The sequence below is a fragment of the Parasteatoda tepidariorum genome, chromosome 3, assembly GCF_982258835.1.
Source record: "Parasteatoda tepidariorum strain Cologne lab strain chromosome 3, Ptep-v5.0, whole genome shotgun sequence".
Classification (NCBI taxonomy): Eukaryota; Metazoa; Arthropoda; class Arachnida; order Araneae; family Theridiidae; genus Parasteatoda; species Parasteatoda tepidariorum.
This window is the reverse complement of record NC_141757.1, coordinates 70,795,494-70,813,119: the sequence shown is the minus strand read 5'-3', so window position 1 is coordinate 70,813,119 and position 17,626 is coordinate 70,795,494.

The window sequence follows — 17,626 nt, the reverse complement described above, 5'->3', positions numbered from 1 at the left end:
CAGTATCCCAAAATAGGCAGCACTAGAACCATGTTGTTTTTTACAAATCTCAGATCATCATACTAGCTGTTAGGCCATGTATTCCGAACTTCGATTAAACCTTTACCTGGCACGTCTCTAGCACAAATTTTGCGATATCTGGAATCTCTTCGAAATTTAAATATAGTTAAGACAAATAAAAGTCTTGAATGCTACAAAAAGGGGAATGCGTTCGTTTAATGTAATAAAAATTCCATTCACATTTAATGCAATTACTAATTTCTTAGGGGAAAAAACTAAGCCTGCAACTAAATGTTAGATCAGGAAAAACACGCTAGTTAAAAAATAGTTTCCTAAAATGTCCATCACTTAAAAAAATAATGATTTTTTCAATTTAAAATTAAGAATTCAGTGAAACTTAGCTTTTATTCTGTAGCCTACGGTTCTTTAAACACCCATTTTCTACATGTTCATTCATAAATGCTATTTTCGACTTTCACTACTTTTGTGTGATTTCAGGAATTCACTCTCCAGGTGTTGCTTTAAAGGTGTGACTAAAGCACGAGAAATAAAAAATATACTGCATTAAGTTTTTTAATTAAAATCAACAATTCAAAAAAGATTATTCCTTTAATGAAAAATATTAAGGGGAAAAATATAGGAATATAAATTTTACTTTATTCTTTAAAAGTTAAATTTATCATAAATTTTTAAAACTTTTCTCGTAATTATTATCTTTATGTTTATTCTGGTCTGGAGATAACAAGAATCTCAAAACCAACAGTACTAGAACCATGTTGCTTTTTACAAATCAAAGATCAGAGTACTAGCTGTTAGGCCACGTATCCCGAACTCCAATTAAACCTTTACCTGGCACGTCTCTAATACAGATTTTGCGATGTCTTGTATTTCCTTTAGGTAACATTATATTTAAACTGAGGAATTTACTTCTTAGTAAAAAAAAACTAAAGTAATAGGGCACTATTGAAAAGAACCGACAGGAAATAGAATTTTTCTTCTTCACTATAAAAATTTAAATTTCAAGTGAAATGTTTTATAAAAATAAAGATTGTATCTTAATTTTTTTTTTTCAATCTATTCTCGAAACAAATGTGTTATTTTTTTTTCAGGTAGGGAGAGAGCCATTATCCCAAAATAGGCAGCACTAGAACCATATTGTTTTTTACATATCTCAGATCATCATACTAGCTGTTAGGCCATGTATTCCGAACTTCGATTAAACCTTTACCTGGCACGTCTCTAGCACAAATTTTGCGATATCTGGAATCTCTTCGAAATTTAAATATAGTTAAGACAAATAAAAGTCTTGAATGCTACAAAAAGGGGAATGCGTTCGTATAATGTAATAAAAATTCCATTCACATTTAATGCAACTACTAATTTCTTAGGGGAAAAAACTAAGCATGCAACTAAATGTTAGATCAGGTAAAACACACTACTTAAAAAATAATTTCCAGAAATGTCCATCACTTAAAAAAATAATAATTTTTTCAATTTAAAATTAAGAATTCAGTGAAACTTAGCTTTTATTCTATAGCCTATGGTTCTTTAAATACCCATTTTCAACATGTTCATTCATAAATGCTATTTTCGTCTTTCACTACTTTTGTGTGATTTCAGGAATTCACTCTCCAGGTGTTGCTTTAAAGGTGTAACTGAAGCACGAGAAATAAAAAATATACTGCATTAAGTTTTTTAATTAAAATCAACAATTTAAAAAAGATTATTCCTTTAATGAAAAATATTAAGGGGGAAAATATAGGAATAAAAATTTTACTTTATTCTTTAAAAGTTAAATTTATCATAAATTTTTAAAACTTTTCTCGTAATTATTATCTTTATGTTTATTCTGGTCTGGAGATAACAAGAATCCAAAAACCAACAGTACTAGAACCATGTTGCTTTTTACAAATCAAAGATCAGAGTACTAGCTGTTAGGCATGTATCCCGAACTCCAATTAAACCTTTACCTGGCACGTCTCTAATACAAATTTTGCGATGTCTTGTATCTCCTATAGGTAGCATTATATTTATACTGAGGAATTTACTTCTTAGTAAAAAAAACTAAAGTAATAGGGCACTATTGAAAAGAACCGACAGGAAATAGAATTTTTCTTCTTCACTATAAAAATTTAAATTTCAAGTGAAATGTTTTATAAAAATAAAGATTGTATCTTAATTTTTTTTTAATCTATTCTCGAAACAAATGTGTTATTGTTTTTTCAGATAGGGAGAGAGCCAGTATCCCAAAATAGGCAGCACTAGAACCATGTTGTTTTTTACAAATCTCAGATCATCATACTAGCTGTTAGGCCATGTATTCCGAACTTCGATTAAACCTTTACCTGGCACGTCTCTAGCACAAATTTTGCGATATCTGGAATCTCTTCGAAATTTAAACATAGTTAAGACAAATAAAAGTCTTGAATGCTACAAAAAGGGGAATGCGTTCGTTTAATGTAATAAAAATTCCATTCACATTTAATGCAATTACTAATTTCTTAGGGGAAAAAACTAAGCATGCAACTAAATGTTAGATCAGGAAAAACACACTACTTAAAAAATAATTTCCAGAAATGTCCATCACTTAAAAAAATAATAATTTTTTCAATTTAAAATTAAGAATTCAGTGAAACTTAGCTTTTATTCTATAGCCTATGGTTCTTTAAATACCCATTTTCAACATGTTCATTCATAAATGCTATTTTCGTCTTTCACTACTTTTGTGTGATTTCAGGAATTCACTTTCCAGGTGTTGCTTTAAAGGTGTAACTGAAGCATGAGAAATAAAAAATATACTGCATTAAGTTTTTTAATTAAAATCAACAATTTAAAAAAGATTATTCCTTTAATGAAAAATATTAAGGGGGAAAATATAGGAATAAAAATTTTACTTTATTCTTTAAAAGTTAAATTTATCATAAATTTTTAAAACTTTTCACGTAATTATTATCTTTATGTTTATTCTGGTCTGGAGATAACAAGAATCCCAAAACCAACAGTACTAGAACCATGTTGCTTTTTACAAATCAAAGATCAGAGTACTAGCTGTTAGGCCATGTATCCCGAACTCCAATTAAACCTTTACCTGGCACGTCTCTAATACAAATTTTGCGATGTCTTGTATTTCCTTTAGGTAACATTATATTTAAACTGAAGAATTTACTTCTTAGTAAAAAATACTAAAGTAATAGGGCACTATTGAAAAGAACCGATAGGAAATAGAATTTTTCTTCCTTACTGTAAAAATTTAAATTTCAAGTGAAATGTTTTATAAAAATAAAGATTGTATCTTAATTTTCTTTAATCTATTCTCGAAACGAATGTGTTATTGTTTTTTCAGATAGGGAGAGAACCAGTATCCCAAAATAGGCAGCACTAGAACCATGTTGTTTTTTACAAATCTCAGATCATCATACTAGTTGTTAGGCCATGTACTCCGAACTTCGATTAAACCTTTACCTGGCACGTCTCTATCACAAATTTTGCGATATCTGGAATTTCTTCGAAATTTAAATATAGTTAAGACAAATAAAAGTCTTGAATGCTACAAAAAGGGGAATGCGTTCGTTTAATGTAATAAAAATTCCATTCACATTTAATGCAATTACTAATTTCTTAGGGGAAAAAACTAAGCATGCAACTAAATGTTAGATCAGGAAAAACACGCTAGTTAAAAAATAATTTCCAGAAATGTCCATCACTTAAAAAAATAATAATTTTTTCAATTTAAAATTAAGAATTCAGTGAAACTTAGCTTTTATTCTATAGCCTATGGTTCTTTAAATACCCATTTTCAACATGTTCATTCATAAATGCTATTTTCGACTTTCACTACTTTTGTGTGATTTCAGGAATTCACTCTCCAGGTGTTGCTTTAAAGGTGTAACTGAAGCACGAGAAATAAAAAATATACTGCATTAAGTTTTTTAATTAAGATCAGCAATTTAAAAAAGATTATTCCTTTAAAAAAAAATATTAAGGGGAAAAATATAGGAATAAAAATTTTACTTTATTCTTTAAAAGTTAAATTTATCATAAATTTTTAAAACTTTTTTCGTAATTATTATCTTTATGTTTATTCTGGTCTGGAGATAACAAGTATCCCAAAACCAACAGTACTAGAACCATGTTGCTTTTTACAAATCAAAGATCAGAGTACTAGCTGTTAGGCCATGTATCCCGAACTCCAATTAAACCTTTACCTGGCACGTCTCTAATACAAATTTTGCGATGTCTTGTATCTCCTTTAGGTAACATTATATTTAAACTGAAGAATTTACTTCTTAGTAAAAAATACTAAAGTAATAGGGCACTATTGAAGAGAACTGATAGGAAATAGAATTTTTCTTCTTTACTGTAAAAATTCAAATTTCAAGTGAAATGTTTTATAAAAATAAAGATTGTATCTTAATTTTTTTTAATCTATTCTCGAAACGAATGCGTTATTGTTTTTTCAGATAGGGAGAGAACCAGTATCCCAAAATAGGCAGCACTAGAACCATGTTGTTTTTTACAAATCTCAGATCATCATACTAGCTGTTAGGCCATGTATTTCAAACTTCGATTAAACCTTTACCTGGCACGTCTCTAGCACAAATTTTGCGATATCTGGAATCTCTTCGAAATTTAAATATAGTTAAGACAAATAAAAGTCTTGAATGCTACAAAAAGGGGAATGCGTTCGTTTAATGTAATAAAAATTCCATTCACATTTAATGCAATTACTAATTTCTTAGGGGAAAAAACTAGACATGCAACTAAATGTTAGATCAGGAAAAACACGCCAGTTAAAAAATAATTTCCTAAAATGTCCATCACTTAAAAAAATAATAATTTTTTCAATTTAAAATTAAGAATTCAGTGAAACTTAGCTTTTATTCTGTAGCCTATGGTTCTTTAAATACCCATTTTCTACATGTTCATTCATAAATGCTATTTTCGACTTTCACTACTTTTGTGTGATTTCAGGAATTCACTCTCCAGGTGTTGCTTTAAAGGTGTGACTGAAGCACAAGAAATAAAAAATATACTGCATTAAGTTTTTTAATTAAGATCAGCAATTTAAAAAAGATTATTCCTTTAAAAAAAAATATTAAGGGGAAAAATATAGGAATAAAAATTTTACTTTATTCTTTAAAAGTTAAATTTATCATAAATTTTTAAAACTTTTTTCGTAATTATTATCTTTATGTTTATTCTGGTCTGGAGATAACAAGAATCCCAAAACCAACAGTACTAGAACCATGTTGCTTTTTACAAATCAAAGATCAGAGTACTAGCTGTTAGGCCATGTATCCCGAACTCCAATTAAACCTTTACCTGGCACGTCTCTAATACAAATTTTGCGATGTCTTGTATCTCCTTTAGGTAACATTATATTTAAACTGAAGAATTTACTTCTTAGTAAAAAATACTAAAGTAATAGGGCACTATTGAAGAGAACTGATAGGAAATAGAATTTTTCTTCTTTACTGTAAAAATTCAAATTTCAAGCGAAATGTTTTATAAAAATAAAGATTGTATCTTAATTTTTTTTAATCTATTCTCGAAACGAATGTGTTATTTTTTTTTCAGATAGGGAGAGAACCAGTATCCCAAAATAGGCAGCACTAGAACCATGTTGTTTTTTACAAATCTCAGATCATCATACTAGCTGTTAGGCCATGTATTTCAAACTTCGATTAAACCTTTACCTGGCACGTCTCTAGCACAAATTTTGCGATATCTGGAATCTCTTCGAAATTTAAATATAGTTAAGACAAATAAAAGTCTTGAATGCTACAAAAAGGGGAATGCGTTCGTTTAATGTAATAAAAATTCCATTCACATTTAATGCAATTACTAATTTCTTAGGGGAAAAAACTAGACATGCAACTAAATGTTAGATCAGGAAAAACACGCCAGTTAAAAAATAATTTCCTAAAATGTCCATCACTTAAAAAAATAATAATTTTTTCAATTTAAAATTAAGAATTCAGTGAAACTTAGCTTTTATTCTGTAGCCTATGGTTCTTTAAATACCCATTTTCTACATGTTCATACATAAATGCTATTTTCTACTTTCACTACTTTTGTGTGATTTCAGGAATTCACTCTCCAGGTGTTGCTTTAAAGGTGTGACTGAAGCACAAGAAATAAAAAATATACTGCATTAAGTTTTTTAATTAAGATCAGCAATTTAAAAAAGATTATTCCTTTAAAAAAATATATTAAGGGGAAAAATATAAGAATAAAAATTTTACTTTATTCTTTAAAAGTTAAATTTATCATAAATTTTTAAAACTTTTTTCGTAATTATTATCTTTATGTTTATTCTGGTCTGGAGATAACAAGAATCCCAAAACCAACAGTACTAGAACCATGTTGCTTTTTACAAATCAAAGATCAGAGTACTAGCTGTTAGGCCATGTATCCCGAACTCCAAATAAACCTTTACCTGGCACGTCTCTAATACAAATTTTGCGATGTCTTGAATCTCCTTTAGGTAACATTATATTTAAACTGAGGAATTTACTTCTTAGTAAAAAATACTAAAGTAATAGGGCACTATTTAAAAGAACCGATAGGAAATAGAATTTTTCTTCTATACTGTAAAAATTCAAATTTCAAGTGAAATGTTTTATAAAAATAAGGATTGTATGTTATTTTTTTTAATCTATTCTCGAAACGAATGTGTTATTGTTTTTTCAGATAGGGAAAGAACCAGTATCCCAAAATAGGCAGCACTAGAACCATGTTGTTTTTTACAAATCTCAGATCATCGTACTAGCTGTTAGGCCACGTATTCCAAACTTCGATTAAACCTTTACCTGGCACGTCTCTAGCACAAATTTTGCGATATCTGGAATCTCTTCGAAATTTAAATATAGTTAAGACAAATAAAAGTCTTGAATGCTACAAAAAGGGGAATGCGTTCGTTTAATGTAATAAAAATTCCATTCACATTTAATGCAATTACTAATTTCTTAGGGGAAAAAACTAGACATGCAACTAAATGTTAGATCAGGAAAAACACGCCAGTTAAAAAATAATTTCCTAAAATGTCCATCACTTAAAAAAATAATAATTTTTTCAAATTAAAATTAAGAATTCAGTGAAACTTAGCTTTTATTCTGTAGCCTATGGTTCTTTAAATACCCATTTTCTACATATTCATTCATAAATGCTATTTTCGACTTTCACTACTTTTGTGTGATTTCAGGAATTCACTCTCCAGGTGTTGCTTTAAAGGTGTGACTGAAGCACAAGAAATAAAAAATATACTGCATTAAGTTTTTTAATTAAGATCAACAATTTAAAAAAGATTATTCCTTTAATGAAAAATATTAAGGGGAAAAATATAGGAATAAAAATTTTACTTTATTCTTTAAAAGTTAAATTTATCATAAATTTTTAAAACTTTTTTCGTAATTATTATCTTTATGTTTATTCTGGTCTGGAGATAACAAGAATCCCAAAACCAACAGTACTAGAACCATGTTGCTTTTTACAAATCAAAGATCAGAGTACTAGCTGTTAGGCCATGTATCCCGAACTCCAAATAAACCTTTACCTGGCACGTCTCTAATACAAATTTTGCGATGTCTTGAATCTCCTTTAGGTAACATTATATTTAAACTGAGGAATTTACTTCTTAGTAAAAAATACTAAAGTAATAGGGCACTATTTAAAAGAACCGATAGGAAATAGAATTTTTCTTCTTTACTGTAAAAATTCAAATTTCAAGTGAAATGTTTTATAAAAATAAGGATTGTATCTTATTTTTTTTAATCTATTCTCGAAACGAATGTGTTATTGTTTTTTCAGATAGGGAAAGAACCAGTATCCCAAAATAGGCAGCACTAGAACCATGTTGTTTTTTACAAATCTCAGATCATCGTACTAGCTGTTAGGCCATGTATTCCAAACTTCGATTAAACCTTTACCTGGCACGTCTCTAGCACAAATTTTGCGATATCTGGAATCTCTTCGAAATTTAAATATAGTTAAGACAAATAAAAGTCTTGAATGCTACAAAAAGGGGAATGCGTTCGTTTAATGTAATAAAAATTCCATTCACATTTAATGCAATTACTAATTTCTTAGGGGAAAAAACTAGACATGCAACTAAATGTTAGATCAGGAAAAACACGCCAGTTAAAAAATAATTTCCTAAAATGTCCATTACTTAAAAAAATAATAATTTTTTCAAATTAAAATTAAGAATTCAGTGAAACTTAGCTTTTATTCTGTAGCCTATGGTTCTTTAAATACCCATTTTCTACATGTTCATTCATAAATGCTATTTTCGACTTTCACTACTTTTGTGTGATTTCAGGAATTCACTCTCCAGGTGTTGCTTTAAAGGTGTGACTGAAGCACAAGAAATAAGAAATATACTGCATTAAGTTTTTTAATTAAGATCAACAATTTAAAAAAGATTATTCCTTTAATGAAAAATATTAAGGGGAAAAATATAGGAATAAAAATTTTACTTTATTCTTTAAAAGTTAAATTTATCATAAATTTTAAAACTTTTCTCGTAATTATTATCTTTATGTTTATTCTGGTCTGGAGATGACAAGAATCCCAAAACCAACAGACTAGAACCATGTTGCTTTTTACAAATCATAGATCAGAGTACTAGCTTTTAGGCCATGTATCCCGAACTCCAATCAAACCTTTACCTGGCACGTCTTTAATACAAATTTTGCGATGTCTTGTATCTCCTTTAGGTAACATTATATTTAAACTGAAGAATTTACTTCTTAGTAAAAAATACTAAAGAAATAGGGCACTATTGAAAAGAACCGATAGGAAATAGAATTTTTCTTCTTTACTGTAAAAATTTAAATTTCAAGTGAAATGTTTTATGAAAATAAAGATTGTATCTTAATTTCTTTTAATCTATTCTCGAAACGAATGTGTTATTGTTTTTTCAGATAGGGAGAGAACCAGTATCCCAAAATAGGCAGCACTAGAACCATGTTGTTTTTCACAAATCTCAGATCATCATACTAGCTGTTAGGCCATGTATTCCGAACTTCGATTAAACCTTTACCTGGCACGTCTCTAGCCCAAATTTTGCGATATCTGGAATCTCTTCGAAATTTAAATATAGTTAAGACAAATAAAAGTCTTGAATGCTACAAAAAGGGGAATGCGTTCGTTTAATGTAATAAAAATTCCATTTACATTTAATGCAATTGCTAATTTCTTAGGGAAAAAAACTAGGCATGCAACTAAATGTTAGATCAGGAAAAACACGATAGTTAAAAAATAATTTCCTAAAATGCCCATCACTTAAAAAAATAATAATTTTTTCAATTTAAAATTAAGAATTCAGTGAAACTTAGCTTTTATTCTGTAGCCTATGGTTCTTCAAATACCCATTTTCTACATGTTCATTCATAAATGCTATTTTCGACTTTCACTACTTTTGTGTGATTTCAGGAATTCACTCTCCAGGTGTTGCTTTAAAGATGTGACTGAAGCACAAGAAATAAAAAATATACTGCATTAAGTTTTTTAATTAAGATCAACAATTTAAAAAAGATTATTCCTTTAATGAAAAATATTAAGGGGAAAAATATAGGAATAAAAATTTTACTTTATTCTTTAAAAGTTAAATTTATCATAAATTTTTAAAACTTTTCTCGTAATTATTATCTTTATGTTTATTCTGGTCTGGAGATGACAAGAATCCCAAAACCAACAGTACAAGAACCATGTTGCTTTTTACAAATCAAAGATCAGAGTACTAGCTGTTAGGCCATGTATCCCGAACTCCAATCAAACCTTTACCTGGCACGTCTCTAATACAAATTTTGCGATGTCTTGTATCTCCTTTAGGTAACATTATATTTAACTTGAAGAATTTACTTCTTAGTAAAAAATACTAAAGAAATAGGGCACTATTGAAAAGAACCGATAGGAAATAGAATTTTTCTTCTTTACTGTAAAAATTTAAATTTCAAGTGAAATGTTTTATGAAAATAAAGATTGTATCTTAATTTCTTTTAATCTATTCTCGAAACGAATGTGTTATTGTTTTTTGAGATAGGGAGAGAACCAGTATCCCAAAATAGGCAGCACTAGAACCATGTTGTTTTTTATAAATCTCAGATCATCATACAAGCTGTTAGGCCATGTATTCCGAACCTCGATTAAACCTTTACCTGGCACGTCTCTAGCACAAATTTTGCGATATCTGGAATCTCTTCGAAATTTAAATATAGTTAAGACAAATAAAAGTCTTGAATACTACAAAAAGGGGAATGCGTTCGTTTAATGTAATAAAAATTCCATTCACATTTAATGCAATTACTAATTTCTTAGGGGAAAAAACTAGTCTTGCAACTAAATGTTAGATCAGGAAAAACACGCTAGTTATAAAATAATTTCCTAAAATGTCCATCACTTAAAAAAATAATAATTTTTTCAATTTAAAATTAAGAATTCAGTGAAACTTAGCTTTTATTCTGTAGCCTATGGTTCCTTAAATACCCATTTTCTACATGTTCATTCATAAATGCTATTTTCGACTTTCACTACTTTTGTGTGATTTCAGGAATTCACTCTCCAGGTGTTGCTTTAAAGGTGTGACTGAAGCACAAGAAATAAAAAATATACTACATTAAGTTTTTTAATTAAGATCAACAATTTAAAAAAGATTATTCCTTTAATGAAAAATATTAAGGGGAAAAATATAGGAATAAAAATTTTACTTTATTCTTTAAAAGTTAAATTTATCATAAATTTTTAAAACTTTTCTCGTAATTATTATCTTTATGTTTATTCTGGTCTGGAGATGACAAGAATCCCAAAACCAACAGTACTAGAACCATGTTGCTTTTTAAAATCAAAGATCAGAGTACTAGCTGTTAGGCCATGTATCCCGAACTCCAATCTAACCTTTACCTGGCACGTCTCTAATACAAATTTTGCGATGTCTTGTATCTCCTTTAGGTAACATTAAATTTAACTTGAAGAATTTACTTCTTAGTAAAAAATACTAAAGAAATAGGGCACTATTGAAAAGAACCGATAGGAAATAGAATTTTTCTTCTTTACTGTAAAAATTTAAATTTCAAGTGAAATGTTTTATGAAAATAAAGATTGTATCTTAATTTCTTTTAATCTATTCGCGAAACGAATGTGTTATTGTTTTTTCAGATAGGGAGAGAACCAGTATCCCAAAATAGGCAGCACTAGAACCATGTTGTTTTTTACAAATCTCAGATCATCATACTAGCTGTTAGGCCATGTATTCCGAACTTCGATTAAACCTTTACCTGGCACGTCTCTAGCACAAATTTTGCGATGTCTGGAATCTCTTCGAAATTTAAATATAGTTAAGACAAATAAAAGTCTTGAATACTACAAAAAGGGGAATGCGTTCGTTTAATGTAATAAAAATTCCATTCACATTTAATGCAATTACTAATTTCTTAGGGGAAAAAACTAGGCATGCAACTAAATGTTAGATCAGGAAAAGCACGCTAGTTAAAAAATAATTTCCTAAAATGTCCATCACTTAAAAAAATAATAATTTTTTCAATTTAAAATTAAGAATTCAGTGAAACTTAGCTTTTATTCTGTAGCCTATGGTTCTTTAAATACCCATTTTCTACATGTTCATTCATAAATGCTATTTTCGACTTTCACTACTTTTGTGTGATTTCAGGAATTCACTCTCCAGGTGTTGCTTTAAAGGTGTGACTGAAGCACAAGAAATAAAAAATATACTGCATTAAGTTTTTTAATTAAGATCAACAATTTAAAAAAGATTATTCCTTTAATGAAAAATATTAAGGGGAAAAATATAGGAATAAAAATTTTACTTTATTCTTTAAAAGTTAAATTTATCATAAATTTTTAAAACTTTTCTCGTAATTATTATCTTTATGTTTATTCTGGTCTGGAGATGACAAGAATCCCAAAACCAACAGTACAAGAACCATGTTGCTTTTTACAAATCAAAGATCAGAGTACTAGCTGTTAGGCCATGTATCCCGAACTCCAATCAAACCTTTACCTGGCACGTCTCTAATACAAATTTTGCGATGTCTTGTATCTCCTTTAGGTAACATTAAATTTAACTTGAAGAATTTACTTCTTAGTAAAAAATACTAAAGAAATAGGGCACTATTGAAAAGAACCGATAGGAAATAGAATTTTTCTTCTTTACTGTAAAAATTTAAATTTCAAGTGAAATGTTTTATGAAAATAAAGATTGTATCTTAATTTCTTTTAATCTATTCGCGAAACGAATGTGTTATTGTTTTTTCAGATAGGGAGAGAACCAGTATCCCAAAATAGGCAGCACTAGAACCATGTTGTTTTTTACAAATCTCAGATCATCATACTAGCTGTTAGGCCATGTATTCCGAACTTCGATTAAACCTTTACCTGGCACGTCTCTAGCACAAATTTTGCGATATCTGGAATCTCTTCGAAATTTAAATATAGTTAAGACAAATAAAAGTCTTGAATTCTACAAAAAGGGGAATGCGTTCGTTTAATGTAATAAAAATTCCATTCACATTTAATGCAATTACTAATTTCTTAGGGGAAAAAACTAGGCATGCAACTAAATGTTAGATCAGGAAAAACACGCTAGTTAAAAAATAATTTCCTAAAATGTCCATCACTTAAAAAAATAATAATTTTTTCAATTTAAAATTAAGAATTCAGTGAAACTTAGCTTTTATTCTGTAGCCTATGGTTCTTCAAATACCCATTTTCTACATGTTCATTCATAAATGCTATTTTCGACTTTCACTACTTTTGTGTGATTTCAGGAATTCATTCTCCAGGTGTTGCTTTAAAGGAGTGACTGAAGCACGAGAAATAAAAAATATACTGCATTAAGTTTTTTAATTAAGATCAGCAATTTAAAAAAGATTATACCTTTAATGAAAAATATTATGGGGAAAAATATAGGAATAAAAATTTTACTTTATTCTTTAAAAGTTAAATTTATCATAAATTTTTAAAACTTTTTTCGTAATTATTATCTTTATGTTTATTCTGGTCTGGAGATAACAAGAATCCCAAAACCAACAGTACTAGAACCATGTTGCTTTTTACAAATCAAAGATCAGAGTACTAGCTGTTAGGCCATGTATCCCGAACTCCAATTAAACCTTTACCTGGCACGTCTCTAATACAAATTTTGCGATGTCTTGTATCTCCTTTAGGTAACATTATATTTAAACTGAAGAATTTACTTCTTAGTAAAAAATACTAAAGTAATAGGGCACTATTGAAGAGAACTGATAGGAAATAGAATTTTTCTTCTTTACTGTAAAAATTTAAATTTCAAGTGAAATGTTTTATGAAAATAAAGATTATATCTTAATTTCTTTTAATCTATTCTCGAAACGAATGTGTTATTGTTTTTTCAGATAGGGAGAGAACCAGTATCCCAAAATAGGCAGCACTAGAACCATGTTGTTTTTTACAAATCTCAGATCATCATACTAGCTGTTAGGCCATGTATTTCAAACTTCGATTAAACCTTTACCTGGCACGTCTCTAGCACAAATTTTGCGATATCTGGAATCTCTTCGAAATTTAAATATAGTTAAGACAAATAAAATTCTTGAATGCTACAAAAAAGGGAATGCGTTCGTTTAATGTAATAAAAATTCCATTCACATTTAATGCAATTACTAATTTCTTAGGGGAAAAAACTAGACATGCAACTAAATGTTAGATCAGGAAAAACACGCTAGTTAAAAAATAATTTCCTAAAATGTCCATCACTTAAAAAAATAATAATTTTTTCAATTTAAAATTAAGAATTCAGTGAAACTTAGTTTTTATTCTGTAGCCTATGGTTCTTTAAATACCCATTTTCTACATGCTCATTCATAAATGCTATTTTCGACTTTCACTACTTTTGTGTGATTTCAGGAATTCACTCTCTAGGTGTTGCTTTAAAGGTGTGACTGAAGCACAAGAAATAAAAAATATACTGCATTAAGTTTTTTAATTAAGATCAACAATTTAAAAAAGATTATTCCTTTAATGAAAAATATTAAGGGGAAAAATATAGGAATAAAAATTTTACTTTATTCTTTAAAAGTTAAATTTATCATAAATTTTTAAAACTTTTCTCGTAATTATTATCTTTATGTTTATTCTGGTCTGGAGATGACAAGAATCCCAAAACCAACAGTACAAGAACCATGTTGCTTTTTACAAATCAAAGATCAGAGTACTAGCTGTTAGGCCATGTATCCCGAACTCCAATCAAACCTTTACCTGGCACGTCTCTAATACAAATTTTGCGATGTCTTGTATCTCCTTTAGGTAACATTAAATTTAACTTGAAGAATTTACTTCTTAGTAAAAAATACTAAAGAAATAGGGCACTATTGAAAAGAACCGATAGGAAATAGAATTTTTCTTCTTTACTGTAAAAATTTAAATTTCAAGTGAAATGTTTTATGAAAATAAAGATTGTATCTTAATTTCTTTTAATCTATTCGCGAAACGAATGTGTTATTGTTTTTTCAGATAGGGAGAGAACCAGTATCCCAAAATAGGCAGCACTAGAACCATGTTGTTTTTTACAAATCTCAGATCATCATACTAGCTGTTAGGCCATGTATTCCGAACTTCGATTAAACCTTTACCTGGCACGTCTCTAGCACAAATTTTGCGATATCTGGAATCTCTTCGAAATTTAAATATAGTTAAGACAAATAAAAGTCTTGAATACTACAAAAAGGGGAATGCGTTCGTTTAATGTAATAAAAATTCCATTCACATTTAATGCAATTACTAATTTCTTAGGGGAAAAAACTAGGCATGCAACTAAATGTTAGATCAGGAAAAACACGCTAGTTAAAAAATAATTTCCTAAAATGTCCATCACTTAAAAAAATAATAATTTTTTCAATTTAAAATTAAGAATTCAGTGAAACTTAGCTTTTATTCTGTAGCCTATGGTTCTTCAAATACCCATTTTCTACATGTTCATTCATAAATGCTATTTTCGACTTTCACTACTTTTGTGTGATTTCAGGAATTCACTCTCCAGGTGTTGCTTTAAAGGAGTGACTGAAGCACGAGAAATAAAAAATATACTGCATTAAGTTTTTTAATTAAGATCAGCAATTTAAAAAAGATTATACCTTTAATGAAAAATATTATGGGGAAAAATATAGGAATAAAAATTTTACTTTATTCTTTAAAAGTTAAATTTATCATAAATTTTTAAAACTTTTTTCGTAATTATTATCTTTATGTTTATTCTGGTCTGGAGATAACAAGAATCCCAAAACCAACAGTACTAGAACCATGTTGCTTTTTACAAATCAAAGATCAGAGTACTAGCTGTTAGGCCATGTATCCCGAACTCCAATTAAACCTTTACCTGGCACGTCTCTAATACAAATTTTGCGATGTCTTGTATCTCCTTTAGGTAACATTATATTTAACTTGAAGAATTTACTTCTTAGTAAAAAATACTAAAGAAATAGGGCACTATTGAAAAGAACCGATAGGAAATAGAATTTTTCTTCTTTACTGTAAAAATTTAAATTTCAAGTGAAATGTTTTATGAAAATAAAGATTGTATCTTAATTTCTTTTAATCTATTCGCGAAACGAATGTGTTATTGTTTTTTCAGATAGGGAGAGAACCAGTATCCCAAAATAGGCAGCACTAGAACCATGTTGTTTTTTACAAATCTCAGATCATCATACTAGCTGTTAGGCCATGTATTCCGAACTTCGATTAAACCTTTACCTGGCACGTCTCTAGCACAAATTTTGCGATATCTGGAATCTCTTCGAAATTTAAATATAGTTAAGACAAATAAAAGTCTTGAATGCTACAAAAAGGGGAATGCGTTCGTTTAATGTAATAAAAATTCCATTCACATTTAATGCAATTACTAATTTCTTAGGGGAAAAAACTAGACATGCAACTAAATGTTAGATCAGGAAAAACACGCTAGTTAAAAAATAATTTCCTAAAATGTCCATCACTTAAAAAAATAATAATTTTTTCAATTTAAAATTAAGAATTCAGTGAAACTTAGTTTTTATTCTGTAGCCTATGGTTCTTTAAATACCCATTTTCTACATGCTCATTCATAAATGCTATTTTCGACTTTCACTACTTTTGTGTGATTTCAGGAATTCACTCTCCAGGTGTTGCTTTAAAGGTGTGACTGAAGCACAAGAAATAAAAAATATACTGCATTAAGTTTTTTAATTAAGATCAACAATTTAAAAAAGATTATTCCTTTAATGAAAAATATTAAGGGGAAAAATATAGGAATAAAAATTTTACTTTATTCTTTAAAAGTTAAATTTATCATAAATTTTTAAAACTTTTCTCGTAATTATTATCTTTATGTTTATTCTGGTCTGGAGATGACAAGAATCCCAAAACCAACAGTACAAGAACCATGTTGCTTTTTACAAATCAAAGATCAGAGTACTAGCTGTTAGGCCATGTATCCCGAACTCCAATCAAACCTTTACCTGGCACGTCTCTAATACAAATTTTGCGATGTCTTGTATCTCCTTTAGGTAACATTAAATTTAACTTGAAGAATTTACTTCTTAGTAAAAAATACTAAAGAAATAGGGCACTATTGAAAAGAACCGATAGGAAATAGAATTTTTCTTCTTTACTGTAAAAATTTAAATTTCAAGTGAAATGTTTTATGAAAATAAAGATTGTATCTTAATTTCTTTTAATCTATTCGCGAAACGAATGTGTTATTGTTTTTTCAGATAGGGAGAGAACCAGTATCCCAAAATAGGCAGCACTAGAACCATGTTGTTTTTTACAAATCTCAGATCATCATACTAGCTGTTAGGCCATGTATTCCGAACTTCGATTAAACCTTTACCTGGCACGTCTCTAGCACAAATTTTGCGATATCTGGAATCTCTTCGAAATTTAAATATAGTTAAGACAAATAAAAGTCTTGAATACTACAAAAAGGGGAATGCGTTCGTTTAATGTAATAAAAATTCCATTCACATTTAATGCAATTACTAATTTCTTAGGGGAAAAAACTAGGCATGCAACTAAATGTTAGATCAGGAAAAACACGCTAGTTAAAAAATAATTTCCTAAAATGTCCATCACTTAAAAAAATAATAATTTTTTCAATTTAAAATTAAGAATTCAGTGAAACTTAGCTTTTATTCTGTAGCCTATGGTTCTTCAAATACCCATTTTCTACATGTTCATTCATAAATGCTATTTTCGACTTTCACTACTTTTGTGTGATTTCAGGAATTCACTCTCCAGGTGTTGCTTTAAAGGAGTGACTGAAGCACGAGAAATAAAAAATATACTGCATTAAGTTTTTTAATTAAGATCAGCAATTTAAAAAAGATTATACCTTTAATGAAAAATATTATGGGGAAAAATATAGGAATAAAAATTTTATTTTATTCTTTAAAAGTTAAATTTATCATAAATTTTTAAAACTTTTTTCGTAATTATTATCTTTATGTTTATTCTGGTCTGGAGATAACAAGAATCCCAAAACCAACAGTACTAGAACCATGTTGCTTTTTACAAATCAAAGATCAGAGTACTAGCTGTTAGGCCATGTATCCCGAACTCCAATTAAACCTTTACCTGGCACGTCTCTAATACAAAT